Raw genomic sequence first — 15764 nt, forward strand, 5'->3', positions numbered from 1 at the left:
GAGGACCGAGCACAGATCCCTCTGGTACGCCATTGGAAACTGGCTTCCCGTCATTAAAGCATCCTTCTGTCATCACCCTCTGCCTCCTACAACTCAGTCAATTTTGAATCCACCTTATCAAATTACCCTATATCCCATGTACCTTTGCCTTCTTTATAAGTCTCCCTTATATGGGAACTTGTCAAAGGCTTTGCTGAAATCCATATAAACTACATCAACTGCACTAACCTCATCTACACACCTGGTCACCTCCTCAAAAAATTCAATCCAATTTGTTAGGCATGACCTCTCACAGACAAAGCCATGCTGACTATCCCTGATCAAACCTTGCCTCTCCAAGTGGAGATAGATACTCTCCTTCAGAACTTTCTCCAATAGTTTCCCTAGCACTGACATGAGACTCGCTGGTCTGTAGTTCTGTAGTTCCCTGTTTGCCTCTCCTCAGAGACAAACCCTAGCCCACTGCCACTCTCGGTGTATCTGTCTGTGTGCGTTCCTCTGTGTGTGTCAATGTGGTTTAGTTCACTGAGCAGTGAACACATTTTTACCATCGCAAACTTTATTCACTTGCATTATATATCTTCATGGTAAATGGTACAGAGAATGACAACAGGTTTAAAGGTTAAAAGAGGAGATTGACGCTTTCTGTGTTTATTTAAGTGGAGGCTGCTTATTGTTTCAGTGTCCATACGTTACACAGCGGAGGAAGATTGAAATTTTCACTGAGCAACATTTGAACAGACAGTGGATTCACTCGGTGTGATGGTGTGTTCCAGTTCGGTATATGCAATCAGAGAATCAATTTCTATTTGTTGCTTTGAACACAATATTTCCAATAGATTGGATGTTATGTACATGCTTCCTCCATTTTCTCGCTTTAATTGAAAAGAATATTCATAAATCTATTTGTGCGGAAACTTACTGAATAACAGCAGAACTGACAAAGTTTGGACAAGATTCCCTTGTAGCCAAAAGACATAAACAGAACTATGTCGGTAATATAAGTAGAAGCAGGAAGAGAGGGAATCTACTTGACCCGAGGTGGCCTTAAACCATCAAACCTTCAGTTGGAAGCTAATTTCGTTCAAAAAGTATGCTATAGAAACACCCTAATGGTTCAGATTCGGTGCTTTCATCTCCTGGGTTCCACTCCCTGTCTCGATGTTGTACAAAATGTCATAACCAGCAGCCAATTTATGGTTTGAAAAACAACCATATTAAACTCGAAACCTTAATTCCGTTTCTCCCTTCACATTTGCTGTCAGACCTGCTGAGAACTTCCAGCACTTTCTGTTTTTATTATAACACGAATTACTGTCGTTATCATACACAAGATCACAAGAAATAGGAGCAGGAGTAGACCACAGGGCCCGTCGAACCTGCTCCATCATTCAATTCAATCATGGCTGATCTTGGGCTTCAACTCCATTATCCTGCCCGTTCCCCATATCCCTTAGTCCCCCGAGAGACCAAAAAACCTGTCCATCCCGGCCTTAAATGAATTCAATGATGGAACATCCACAACCCTCTGGGTAGAGAATTCAAAGATTCACAACCCTTTGGATGAAGTAATTTCTCCTCATCTCAGCCCAAAATTATCGACCCTTTACCCTGAGACTGTGCCCCAGTGTTTTAGGCTCCCTGACCAGCGGAAACAATCTCTGTGTCCACCCGATTAAGCCCTCTCAGTATTTTACAGGTTTCAATCAGATTGCCTTTCATTCTTCTAAACTCCAGAGAATAAAAGCCCAATTTATTCAGCCTTTCATCATAGGACTACCAGCTCATTCCAGAGACCAATTTAGTGAACTTTCCCTGCACCATCTTCAATGCAAGCCTATTCTTTTATAAATGTGGAGATGAAAACAGCACACGGGATTCCAGATGCCGTCTCACTAAAACCCTGTGGCAAGACTTCTTTATTCCTGCTCTCCAATCCCCTTGTAATAAAGGCCAACATGCTGACCCTGCATGCTAACTTTCCACATTGCTTGTACAATGTTTCTTTAAACATCAGCACTTACAAATTTCTCACATTTTAAAAGCATTCTGTTGTTCTCATTTTTAAACCAAGTGAACATAGTCGCACCTGCCTACATTATAATCCATCTGCCATCTTGTTGCCCACTGACATGACCTTCCGATACAGGTTCTGTTGAAGAGCCATTCGGACTCGAAACGTTAACTGTGTTCCTCTATGCAGATGCTGTCAGACCTGCTGAGTTTTTCCAGGTATTTTTATTTTTGTTTTCGATTTCCAGCTTTTTTCTTTTTACAGTGCTCTCCTCAAAGGTTACCTTGCTACCAAATTTCATAAATATAAATCGCAGGCCCCAGTGAGAATTGAACTCACGACACCTGGTTTATAAGGCCAGTGCTCTAAACCATTGAGTTATGGAGCCACTTGCTCTAACACACTCACAGTAAGTCTCCTAGTGGAACGAGGAACAGGACAACGTTCTGCATGGATGATATTTGATAGACATGGAAATGCCTGAAAGGGAGAACAGGAAGTTAAAGATGCGACATGAAAGCGGCAGAATTTGACGTGTTCAGTTGCTTTCAGTGATGAATGTCTGCCGCGGTGATGTGAGAGATTTTACTGCCGACTGTTTACACTGACACAAATATCACTCCTGACCAATCAATCACAACTGCTCTTTGAAAGCAGCGCGCCAGGCCGAATGGCCTCTTTCTTTGCTGTAACTGTCTATAATTTTATGTTTCCCACCATAATTTCCCAGTCATTCCGACATTTTATTACACGCTTGGGGGAATGTACTTTCTTACATTCTCGCTTTTGAAGTCAAGACACTGAGCAAACTCAAAGTTTTTCTTAAATTCCTGAGCAGGATTTGGAACCAGACCAGATGAACGACACTATATTGGCGCCAATCCTTCACTGCAGCTACCCCTTAAAACCACCTCTGGTGAAAGTGTCTGAAAAATGGCAATTGTGGCCCAGATAAAGCACGTTGCAAGAGTTATAGACAGCTTTCCTCGTGATTTAGAGGTGAGGATTCGGCCCTTTAACCGCCGTGGCCCGGACTCGATTCCCGGCCAGGCAATGAAGGTTTATTGATCTGGTACAAACTGTTAAAACAGGCCTCATTTACTTATTGATTGAAAACCGAAACGCACAACAGCTCCGCCCGAATCAGTGGAGTGAGAGTTGAAGTTTCACAGCAGAGCTGCAAATGTCACACGTGGAACAGCTTCGAGAAGAAATGCAGTTCCTAATGTCCGAGGGGTATCAGTTTGGAGTATTTGTATTTACAAATCATTATCTCGATGTGTTAATTGCCTTAACCACTCGACCACACGGACTCGGTGCCTGTCTGTTTAAATGTCGCTCAGTGAAAATTTCAATTATCCTCCGCTATGTAACATACGGACACTTAATAACTGAACAGTCTCCACTCAGAAATACAGAAAGAAAATTCCTCCTGAACCTATTAAACCTGTTTTCCTTTTCTCTCTACGATTTTAATATGAAGCCACAAAACTAAGGTGAATAAAGTGTGGATCGGGAAAAATGAGGAACTGAAGCACATTGACACACACAAGAACACACACACACAGACATATAAACCGAGAGCGACAGAGGGCTAAGGAGAGACAAACAGCCAGAAAGAAAGGATGTCACCAAACCGGCTCAGTTTTGTTCCATTTCCATATGCAGATTTTGCAAATCCTTGCAGGTGAACGCGCGGGAGTTTTTGTTTGATTCTGTTTACCCGATAACTAATTCTGTTGGCACCTGGTTAAAATCGGGAATAACGAGAATCGCAGTCAGCAAACCAACATTGGGGAAACCCCGATGGATGTCAGAACCATCGCCCTCAACATTCGTCCGCGACTAACAGCACTTCCTGAGGGAAAACATGTTCATATCAAATCAGAGATGACTATGAAGTAGGTCTTACGGCCCGTCGTGTCTGTGCTGGCTCTCAGGAAGAGCAACTGAACCAATTCCACTCACACGCCTTTCTCCCACAGCAATTTCTATTTACATTGTCTCTCCTCGTTCACCCTGTCAAAATAAAGGAACACAACCCGCCGCACTCCCCGTATTAAACTGGAGTTGTCTTTTGCTCACCCAAATGGAATTCCTAACGTGCCCGCAAGTGGGAAGCAACTGAAAATTTGGGAGCGGTGGGATTTGGACCCACTCCTCCAGAGACTGGAACCTGATCCAGCTCTCCCGTTTGTAGAGCAAATGGAATTAGATTGTAGATATCAGCTCAGAAATAATAATGACCTGCTTGATCAGGGTAAAGTTCTTTTATAATTCGATATGAACTCAATTGCATAAATAAATAATGATTGTATCGAAAACTGTATAAGGAATCCTAGACCAACTCTTCATGTCATTGTGTCAGGGAAACTTTGTTAACTAAGGCAAACTGTGCATGGATTCTGCAGAAACTCCTTCTTCAAGTGAGAAATGGACAATGATTGAAAGGGGGGAAACTCAGGTTTAAGTAAAGAGAGAAGGAATTTGAGACAAATTGGTTAGCTGTTTAAAAGTAGCTGGCACAGATACGATGGGGTGAAGGGCTTCACGTTGTAGTAAAAACAGGAAATGCTGGAAAAACTCAACAGGTCTGACAACACCTGTGGAGAGAGAAGCAGAGTTAATGCTTCGAGTCGGCCTGAATCTGAAGAAGAGACATACGGACTCGGAATGTTAACTCAGCTTCTCTCTCCACAGATGTTGCCAGACCTGCTGAGTTTTTCCCAGCAATTTCTGTTTTTATTTCAGATTTCCAGCATCTACAGTATTTTGCTTCCATCTTCGGGCCTCTTGCTGCGCTGTGCCATTTGATGATGACATTGTTGATCAGTCTGTCTCCAGCATTCCTAATGAGAACAGCCGAATTCCATTTCTTCAAAACAAAGACCCAAAGTGCTGCTGCATGACGTCACCGCTTAACATTCCAGACAGCTCCATTGGGATCTTTACAGCGCAGGGTTTGTGCAGGGCAGTGGGGACCACGGTCATTTCACATGTGGCAGAGCAACGGTTTGAAACTGGGCAAAAACATTATCCAAGCTTGTTCATTTCAGTGTGAGTGAATGTTCAATAATTTACATTTGGGTTTTACACAAATAAAATAATTTACACAAGGGTTCTAATCCTGCCGTTGAAGGACATATCATTTAAATAGGAGAAAACACGTACAAACATGTCCGTATTTTCTCATTCAGTGGTCAGCATTGGCGCAGTGGTATTGTCTCTGAGCTAGGAATCGAGGGATAAAAGCAAAATACTATAGATGCTGGAAATCTGAACAAAAAAAAACACAAAACGCTGGAAAAAAATTTCAGCATATCTGGCAGCATCTCTGGTGAAAGAAACAGAGTTATTATTTCGATTCCATATAACACTTCAGAGTTCTTAGAAAGCAGCACACAGGGCCGAATGGCCTCTTTCTTTGCTTCTCTATAATTTGATATTTCCCAACGCCACTTCTTTCACACTCATTCTGCCATTTTATAATCCATTATTGTGAGTGGGTTCAAAGCTCAACTACGTGCACAAGACTGGAAGGAGCCTGCGACTGTGGATAATCGGCACTGTGCACATTCCTGTAATCCGTATCTGGGAGAATCAGGAAGATGAGATCCCATATTATCTTTACCATGTAATCTGCAAACGCATTCTTTATAAAATTCCTTGGGTCCCTCATTCTCTGTCCCTGCTTTCCAGGGAAAGCTTGGGTTCATGAACTGACTGTGTCTGCATCGAGCAGCTAATTGACCTGGGAGCTGGACGGACAGAGGGAGCTGGAGGCGAGGCAGGGACAGAAGTAGAAACAGATGCGACATGAAAGTGTTTAGAAGTGGATGTGTCTCGGTTACTTTCAGTGATGAATGTCTGCCGTGTGTTCCCTTGTCAGTTTCACAGGAGCCGCAGTGATGAGGTTGGTGGGTTTTGGAAATTGACAGTTACACATGAGCAGCTTGTGGGGCTATTTCACCTCACTGTCAATTTCATGTCCCAGCTCACAGAAACCGTTGTTGTCATTGACTGAAGAATTCATTCCATTTAAAATGGAAACATGGATAACAGCAACGTCAATAAACCAAACTGAAATGTAGAAGCTTCCTAGTTTCCCTGGTGTTCTAGTGGTCAGGATTCGGCGCTTTCACCACCGCGGCCCGGGTTCGATTCCTGGTCAGGGAATGCAAATTTATTGATCTTGTGAAATTGTTAAAGTGAGTATTAATTACTTATTGATTGATAACATTTAGCAGCTCCACCAGAATCAGTTGAAGTTTCACCTCAGAGCTGGAAATATTACACTTGGAACAGGCCAGGAACAAAGACAGAAGCGGAGTGAAAGAAGGACAAGAGAAGGGCTGTTTGAAAAGCACTGACCATAGGGATGGTGGTGCCAAGAAAAATATGGGTGGGAGAAGGGCAAATTCTGGTCCCTACTGTTTGCATTGACAAACACATCACTCCTGATGGATCAACCAATCACAACTACTCTTTAAAAGCAGCACATCAGCTCATCGAGGCCGAATGGCCTCTTTCTATGCTGTAACGTTCTATAATTTTATGTTTCCCAACAGCACGGGTGCTTCTTTCACAGTCATTCTGCCATTTCATAACCCATTCTAGCGAGATGTATTTTCTTAACTTGTATTCGGCTCTTTTGAAACCAAAACATGGAGCAAATTCAGTGAGTTGTCATTTATACCACGAAATTTGTCACGAGACTAATTGAACGACACATTAATGGTGCCAATCCTTCACTGGAGCTCACCGTGTCCAAAGAGCACTGTTATCATCAGCCTGTTATGTAACTTCTTGCAGTATATCTGCTGAACAATATAAGCTTATCACAGCTCTGCTTTCTTCACATTGAAATCCAGTGTGAAAATACGAGAAATTTCAAAACTGAACCCACCGGGTAACAGGAGAGTTGGCGATTTCTGTCCTCTTTTGTTGCTTAAGGACCCAATGACAACCCGGGACTGTGTGACAATGAATGCTGCTCCAGCTAACAGCAATCGCTGTTGTCATTGCCTGAAGAAGTCGTATGTGTTCAAGATAAACGTGTCATTTTGTGGGAGAAAAGTGTCTCTGGTGAAAGAGGTCTGAAATGAAAATAAAAGGCACAGATATCTTGTGTAAGCCGGCCTGTAAAGTAGCAAGCCTGGAGGTCTAGAGGTTAGGGTTTGGCGCTTATAAATGTCATGTGAATGATTCAAATAAATGTGCATCGCTTATTGATTGAAAACTGAAAACGCATATAAGCTCCGCCTGAATCAGTGGAGTGACAGCTGGATTTTTGCATCAGAGCTGGAAATATCACCCGTGCAACAGGCCGTGAACAAACACAGAGGTGACTTCCAGTGAAGCCGAGAGCAGTTTTCATTCATAAACCTGCGGCTGTGATATTAACAAAGCGGGATGGAGAAAGACTCAGTTTGAGCGGTGACACTGCCGGAGGAATGGGGAGCTGGGGATCACCCATGAAAGCAACAATGTTTAAAAAGGGAATTTCACTGATCACAGGTCGCGAACCCAACAGACCTGGCATTAAGAGCCTCAGACGCCGTCGACTGAACTCGCCAGGCATGTAAGAAGAGCGAAGTATTGCACGTCCCAACATACATGGAGATCACTGCTGTTCCCGACCTCAAGCCTCAGCTTGCTCTGATTATTATTTTTTTTTTTTGCAAAAATATACTTTATTCATAAAATATTTCAAATTGTAGAAGGTAATCGACCGATAAAAGCCCCAAGGTTGCAATGCATTCCTCTCAATCATCAATAACATCATTCACACCTTCCACTTCTTAGCTGCACCTCCTTACAAACAATGCAAACCTCTCTTGAATCTTTCTTCTTGATATTTTTCTCTGTAAAATTTCAATATGAAGCTGCACAATCAATGTGAATAAAGTTTGTGATGGTGAAAATGTGTTCACCACTTCGGGGAACTGAACCACACTGACATAGACAGAGGAACACAAACAGACATAAGCACCAAGAGTGACTGAGACCGAAGAGGAGACAAACACCCAGAAAACAAGGATGTCACCAACCTGGCCAATTATTGTTCTATTTCAGACTGCAGATTTAGTGAATGTTTGCAGATGAACGGAAAGAAGAACGCTGATAATTAATTCTGAAGGCAGTTTGCTGAAGTCAGGAGTGATTCGGGCTGTGTCACAGGAAGGGACGAATGACGATCAGGAGGAGGCGATTCAGCCCTTTGAACCTGTTCCGCCATTCAGCAAGATCATGGCTGATCTGATTGTTGTCTCGAGGCCGCTTTGCTGTCTTCGCAATATTTGGAAAATAATGTCAGTTGGCAGCTGGGAAAATGGGCTGGGAACCAAAACAGAAAACTCAGTCTCCAGCTTTGTGAATCTACTGAAACTCCTTGGGAACCGGAATCAGAGGAGAATGAAGGGTGAACTGTCCGACTGACCAGAGATAGTCAAGGCACCTTTCCCTTCTTTAAGACGCTGGAACATTGACTCTGATGTTATCAGTGAAATTAACTGATCTGAGGCATTGAAACGATTCTCGTTACTGCACATCAGGAATTCAAACCTAATATCGGCTTCGGGACAATCAGAATACTTGGTAACAGACAAGACAACGAAAGGCTCGAAGGGAGACGGCACCGTTTGTAGGAGAGCTGGTTCCCGGTGATATGGGTGTGCCTGCAATGGATGGGATCAAACTTTTTTCAAGAAATCCACAATGAATGTCCCCCTCTTTAATTTGGAAGAGTAAAACTGATAGAGAACAATAGTTATTCCGTTCGCAGCAATCTGAAGCTTTAACTCGCTGACACCCTGGCTTAAGCTTTCATCGGCCCCTGTGGCGCTATTATTTAGCGTGTTCGGCTGTTAACCGAAAGGTCGGTGGTTCGAGACCACCCAGGAATGAAACTTTCACTGTTTTCTCCCTATCAGCATTCATAGTCACTCAGTTCCCGGTTGTCATTGGGTACTTGAGCTGAATATGAAGACCCCCGAAACGTTGCTGACTCCTCTGAGAAAACAATTAGACTGACCATACACCGATATCTAACCCATTGGAAATTTATGAAGTTATTGGATTCAAACAAACCCATCAATTATTCTCTCTTCCTCAGCTCCACAGTGAGTGAGACAGGGAAAATCAGAAAAGCAGCAATATTCCGGCTCCGCACTCTCCAATCACCCGCTGCCAGCAGAAAGCGGCGACTGCAGCTTCAATCAGCGGGTAACTGCACATCCCTGGGACGCAAGATACTCCAACCCGGGCCAAACCTCCCAATACACCGAGCACAGGCTCAGGAAAACGCAGGCAGATTATATCCCGCTCACTAAACCTCCGAGCAGCTTTTACAGAATACCCGAGTGAGTGAGTCACAAATAAAAGTCACACCAACTTTCTAATTCTTTTCACTGCAAAATTCCTTTATTTTATTGAAATGCTGACAGTGAATCTGAAAATGAGCACCATGGGATTTGTGTTACCGAGTGACTTGCTTTCCATTGTTTGTCCATCAGGTTTGCAATTGAATTTGTGTTGGACATTGAAGCGAATCTGATTTCAAAATGAGGACACAAAGCAGTTAAGTATTAAATCCAGAAACAAATCCTGAGGAAAATCGATCACAGTATTTGGAAGGAGGTGCAGCTAAGAAGTGGAAGATGTGAATGATGTTATTGGTGATTGAGAGGAATGCATTGCAACCTTGGGGCATTTGTATGTCGATTATGTTCCACACCTTAAAATTCAGAATAAGCTGAGGTATCGGGTGGAAAGCAGCAGGTTTATCCACGTGTGTTGGCATATGGAGCCACTTTCTATATTCCCGGCTAGCTCAGTCGGTAGAGCATGCGACTCTCAATCTCAGGATCGTGGATTCGAGCCACACGCTGGGCGCTATAATGTCTTAAAAATCCAAATAAGATTTGTGCGGCTTGGAAACGTTCATTCTGTGTCTCTCACCAGCTGTGAAGTATTTCCATCGTTCGCAGTAATTTGCTTTTATCGTTTTACTTTTGCTGCTTGCTGCTTGAAATAAAAAACACCAATTTCTGTGTCTCCTCTGAAACTTACAAGACAGACATTCACCATTAAAAGCAACTGACACACATCAAATTAAATGCATATCTTTCTGCTTCTACTTCTGCCTCGCCTCCAGCTCCCTCTGCCTGTCCAGCTCCCAAGTCAATTAGCTGCTTGATGCAGACACAGTCAATTAGTGGGAATGGATAAAATTCGTGGGTAAAGAGACACCTGGATATTACCTTCCTGGTTCTCCCAGATACTGATTACAGGAATGTGCCCAGTGCCGATTATCTCTCCCAGTTGTTCAGCTTTTTAATTGATTTTCACACTGGGTTTCAATGTGAAGAAAGCAGAGCTGTGATAAGCTTATATTGTTCAGCAGATGTACTGCAGGAAAATACAGAACAGGCTGATGATAACAGTGCTCTTTGGACGCGGTGAGCTCCAGTGAAGGATTGGCACCATTAATGTGTCGCTCAATTAGTCTCGTGACAAATCCCGTGCTGGAAATGACAAGAAAACTCACTGAATTTGCTCCATGTTTTGGTTTCAAAAGAGCCGAATACAAGGTAAGAAAGGACATCTCGCTGGAGTGGGTTATAAAATGGCAGAATGATCTGTGCTGTTGGGAAACCTAAAATTATGGAAAATTACAAAAAGAGGCCATTCGGACGGGCGTGCTGCTTTCAAAGAGCAGCTATGATTGGTTGATCCACCAGGAGTGATATTTGTGTCAGTGCAAACGGCAGCCACAAAATTCGTACTTCTCCCACCCATATTTTGCCTCACACCAACATTTCTATATTCAGCGCTTTGCACCCAGATCTTCTCCTCCTCGTCCTTCATTCCCTTACCCCACTTGAACCAAGTGTGACGTTTTCCGGCTCGGAGGCGAAACTTAAACTCTCATTCCTCTGCTTCTGGTGGAGCTTTTAAACCTTTCCAATCAATGAAAAATCAACGCTCGTTCCAACAAATTCAATAACTCGACACTCCCTGACCGGGAAACGAACGCACGCTATGGTGGGGAGAGCGCTGAATTCTGACCACTCGACCACCAGGTAATATTTTTCGATTTGGCTTATCTACGCTGCTCTTGCCTATTGTTTTTCAGTTCAGATCTCTTTCACCACAAAATTGCCTGTTTAGGTTCAAGATAAACGACTTTGTCAGCCAATGAAAATATTGGTTGCTGTGAGCTGGAACATGAAATCGATAGTGAAGTGAAATAGCCCCACAAGCTGCACATGCGCAGCTTTCAATTTCCAAAACCCTCCACCCTATTCGCTGTTGGTCCAATGGAAGCGCCAATCCCGAGTCACTGGACATCAGGGAAACTACCAATAAGGCTTGAGATTTGGATTATGGAGGCAACTTTTGACATTTTTTTTTTCATTCCCGATCTCTTTCACAATTCTCTCCGGTAAATGGTCTGTTTAAGTTGAACACAAGCGACTTCTTCACCAATGAGAAGAACCATTGTCCCTGCTTCGCCTCCAGCTCCCTCTGTCCATCCAGCTCCCAGGTCAATCAGCAGCTTGATGCAGACACAGTCAGTTCGTGGGAATGGGTAAAACTCGAGGGTAAAGATACACGAGGATCTCATCTTCCCGATTCTCCCATATACTGATTACAGGAATGTGCCCAGTGCCGATTATCCACAGCCACGCTCTCCTTCCAGTTGTTCAGCTTTGAAATTGATTTTCACATTGGATTTCAATGTGAAGAAAGCAGAGCTGTGATAAGCTTATATTGTTCAGCAGGTGTACTGAAAGAAGGTACAAGGCAGGTTGATGATAACAGTGCTCTTTGGACGCGGTGAGCTCCAGGGAAGGATTGGCACCATTAATGTGTCGCTCAATTAGTCTCGTGACAAATCTCGTGCTGGAAATGACAAGAAAACAAAGTGAATTTGCTCTATGTTTAGGTTCAAAAGAGCCGAATACAAGGTAAGAAATTACATCTCGCTCGAGTGTGTTTAAAATGGCAGAATGACCCGTGCTGGTGGGAAACATAAAATTATAGAAAGTTACAGCACAGAAAGAGGCCATTCGGCCGGGCTGCTTTCGGAAATGGAACAAACATTGAGCCAAGTTGGTGACATCCTTGCTTTCTGGGTGTGTCTCTCCTTAGGCCTCTGTCACTCTCGGTGTCTATTCCAGTGATTGTTTGATCCAAGTGTGATGTTTTCCAGCTCTGAGGGGGAACTCTCAGGAGGGCCGGAGGCAGAGAGTAGGGATAAGGGGGTCCTTCTCAGGATGGCGGCTGGTGACTAGTGGAGTTCCGCAGGGGTCAGTGTTGGGACCACAACTTTTCACTTTATACATTAATGATCTAGATGGAGGAACTGAGAGCATCCTGGCTAAGTTTGCAGATGATACAGAGATAGATGAAGGGACAGGTAGTATTGAGGAGGCGGGGAGGCTACAGAAGGATTTGGACAGGTTAGGAGAATGGGCAAAGAAGTGGCAGATGGAATACAACGTGGGGAAGTGTGAGGTCATGCACTTTGGTAGGGAGAATAGAGGCATAGACTATTCACTAAATGGGGAGAGAATTCAGAAATCTGGAGTACAAAGGGACTTGGGAGTCCTAGTCCAAGATTCTCTTAAGGTTAACTTGCAGGTTGAGTCGGTAGTAAGGAAGGCAAATGCAATGTTGGCATTTATTTTGGGGAGGACTATAATATAAAAGCAGGAATGGGCTGCTGGGGCTTTATAAGGCTCTAGTCAGACCAGATTTAGAATATTGTGAGCAATTTTGGGCCCCGTATTTCAGGAAGGGTGTTCTGGCGCTGGAGAGAGTCCAGGGGAGGTTCATGAGAACGATCCCAGGAATGAAAGGCTTAACATATGAGGAACGTTTGAGGACTCTGGGTCTATACTCGATGGAGTTTAGAAGGATGAGGGGAATCTGATTGAAACTTACAGAATACTGAAAGACATGGATAGAGTGGGTAAGATGTTTCCAATAGTAGGAGAGACTAGGACCCGAGGGCACAGCCTTAGAGTAAAGGGAAGACATTTTAGAACAGAGGTGAGGAGAATCTTCTTTCGCCAGAGAGTGGTGAATCTATGGACAGGTCATTGAGTGTATTTAATGGCGTTGAGAAACTTATCAGCCATGATTGAATGGCAGAGCAGACTCGATGGGCCGAATGGCCTAATTTCTGTTCCTATGTTCTGTCACTTCTCTGATGGAGATTTTAAACTTCTCCAATCAATGAATAATTAACACTCGTTCCTACGAATTGATTAACTCTACACCCCCTGACCGGGAATCGAACCCAGCCCGCTTCGGTGAGAGCGCCGAATCCAGACCACAAGACAACCAGGGAAGCTATACCATTAGTTTTCGATTTGGCTTATCTACGCTGCTTTTGCCTTTTGCTTTTCAGTTCAGATCTCTTTCACTCCAAAACTGCCTGTTTCGTTTCAAGACAAACGACTTTGTCAGTCAATGAAAACAACGGTTGCTCTGAGCTGGAACATGAAATCGACAGTAAGTTGAAATAGCCCCACAAGCTGCTCATGCGCAACTTTCAATTTCCAAAAACCTCCACCCTATTCGCTGTTGGTCCAATGGAAGCGCCGATCCCGAGTCACTGAACATCAGGGAAACTACCAATAAGACTTGAGATTTGGATGATGGAGGCAACTTTTGACATTTTTTTTTCATTCGGGATCTCCTCCAGGGACAACGTTCTCCGACCAAATGGTCTGTTTAAGCTGAACACAAGCGATTCCTTAACCATTGAGAAGAACCATTGCTGTTAGCTGGAACATGAAATCGATACTTTCCTCCTTTAAGACAGTTCTTAAAGCCTCCCCCTTTGACCGAGCTTTTAGTCATCTGACCGAATTTGAGGCTCGGTGTCACACTTTGTTATATAATGATCCTGGGGAACGCCTTATGACGTTTCAGTAGGTTAAAGGCACTTTATAAATCTAAGTTGTTGTTGTAGGATAGAAATAGAAAGGGCCAATCTCCTGTTTTATCTTTCATGCTGATGCTTTTCTCTGTGACATTTTAACATGAATTCACACAACTAATGTGAAATAAGTTTGCGACATTAAAAACGTTTTCATCCCCTCAGGGAACTGGACCACATTGACAATCACAGAGGAACAGATACAGAGATATACACCGAGAGTGACAAAGGCCTAAGGAGAGACACACACCCAGAAAGCATGGGTGTTATCAACTTGGCTCAGTGTTTATTCCATTTCCGAAAGCAAATTTCCTGAATGCTGACAAATGAATGGGAATCAAAAAATACGGACCGATTCGGATGGGTTTCCTTCTAATTAACTGATAATTAATTTGGTTAAAATCAAAAATGGTGAAAACCTTAGTCAGCAGGATTCCAACCCTTGTGTTCATAATCACAACAAACTGAAATTATCGGGCTTTCGCTCACACTCAAATAAACACTCACACTCAAACAAGCTTGGAATATGCTCTTGCCAGGTTCCAAACCGCAGCTCCATGATATGTGAAGCGAATATGACCCCACTCGCCTCTATAAACCCTGCGCTGTAAAGATCCCAATGGAGCTGTCTGGAAGGTTAAGCAGTGACGTCATGCAGCAGCACTTTGGGTCTTTGTTTTGAAGAAATGGAATTCGGCTGTTCTCATTAGGAATGCTGGAGACAGACTGAATAACAATGTCATCATCAAATGGCATAGCGCAGTAAGAGGATCTTCCACACATGGTGTCTATGTCAGTTTTGTACAAAGAGCTTTATAATTATTGACAATTTCCTTCTCTTTCTCCTTAGCCCTGTTTTTTCACTTTCAAGCCATTGAACAATTCCCATTTGGAATTCGGTGTTAAGGAAAGCAATATTGAAAGCTTCAGCTGGTTCTTCACCAGAGCATAAACTTTAGTCTTGCTCCAGGGACTGACGTTTGCAGTGCTTTACTTTGGTCAGAAGTTCAAGGCAATATAATTTGCAGGTAAACCTGGATTTTGTTTTATTCATTCACGTGAGGTGGGCTTTGCTGTCTGGGCTAGCATTTATTGTCCATCCCTAATTGCCCTTGGGAAGGTGGTCTGCCTTCTTGAACCGCTGCAGTCCATGTTGTGTAGGTACTTCCACTTTGCTGTTAGGGAGGGAGTTCCAGGATTTTGAGCCAGTGACAGTGAAGGAACGGCGATATATTTCCAAGTCAGGATGGTGAGTGAATTGAAGGGGAACTTCCAGGTGATGGTTCCTATCTATCTGCTGCCTTCGTCCTTCTAGCTGGGAATGGTCGTGGGTTTGGGCACTAATGTCTAAGCAGCCTTGGTGAATTCCTGTAGTGCATCTTGTAGATGGTACACACTGCTGCTACTGTGCATTGGTGGTGAAGGGTGTGAATGTAGATGTGGTGCCAGTCAAGTAGACTGCTTTGCCTTGGACAGTGTCCAGCTTCTTCAGTGTTGCGGGGGCTGCACTAATCCAAGTAAGTGGGGAATATCCTATCACACTCCTAACTTGCGCCTTGTAGATGGTAGACAGGCTTTGGGGAGTCAGTTGGTGAGTTACACGTTGCACGATTCCTAACCTCTGACCTGCTCTTGTAGCCACAGTGTTTATATGGCTAGTCCAGTTCAGTTCCTGGTCAATGGGAACCACCAGGATGTTGATAGTGAGGGATTCAGTGATGGTAATGTCTTTGAACATCAAGACGCGATGGTTGGATTCTCTCCTGTTGGAGATGGTCATTGCCTGACACTTCTGGG

The 15764-nt window shown here is 43.6% G+C and overlaps 1 non-coding gene across 1 annotated transcript; it reads right to left on the reverse strand.

The window, feature by feature from the left end:
* Nucleotides 1–2328: 2328 nt before the first annotated feature.
* Nucleotides 2329–2402, reverse strand: trnai-uau (transfer RNA isoleucine (anticodon UAU)). Its single transcript has one exon. It is a non-coding gene; the product is annotated as a tRNA-Ile (tRNA).
* Between the last annotated feature and the right edge of the window lie 13362 nt (nt 2403–15764).

This window comes from Cetorhinus maximus, chromosome 23 (genome assembly GCF_964194155.1).
Source record: "Cetorhinus maximus chromosome 23, sCetMax3.hap1.1, whole genome shotgun sequence".
Taxonomy (NCBI): Eukaryota; Metazoa; Chordata; class Chondrichthyes; order Lamniformes; family Cetorhinidae; genus Cetorhinus; species Cetorhinus maximus.